This window comes from Solanum tuberosum, unplaced genomic scaffold, assembly GCF_000226075.1.
Source record: "Solanum tuberosum cultivar DM 1-3 516 R44 unplaced genomic scaffold, SolTub_3.0 scf00668, whole genome shotgun sequence".
Lineage (NCBI taxonomy): Eukaryota > Viridiplantae > Streptophyta > Magnoliopsida > Solanales > Solanaceae > Solanum > Solanum tuberosum.
Genome location: NW_006239585.1, coordinates 39,969 through 40,309, shown reverse-complemented (window position 1 = coordinate 40,309; position 341 = coordinate 39,969).

The following is a 341-nucleotide window of genomic DNA, read 5'->3' as shown; positions in this document are numbered from 1 at the left end:
ATATAACATTTAAGCAATTAACCGACCAGATCTTCATGCATATGTTAACCTCACACTCAAGGGTGAAATAACAAGAATATTACAAGCGTCCGAGTATCGAAATTAGCCGGCTCATGCTTCACACAACTTTCAAGACATATAGCAAATTAGTATATTACAAGACTTGGGTTTACACACCCCAAAAGGATAAAAACGTATAGTCATACTTATATTACAACTCATAGTGACATGATAAAATCAGCCCTCAAATTTTATGTAAATATACAACACATAGATCTTGTACAAGTCCTAAGGTTTATACAAAATATAGATGCCTATATGCAAATGTGATCTTCCTTAAG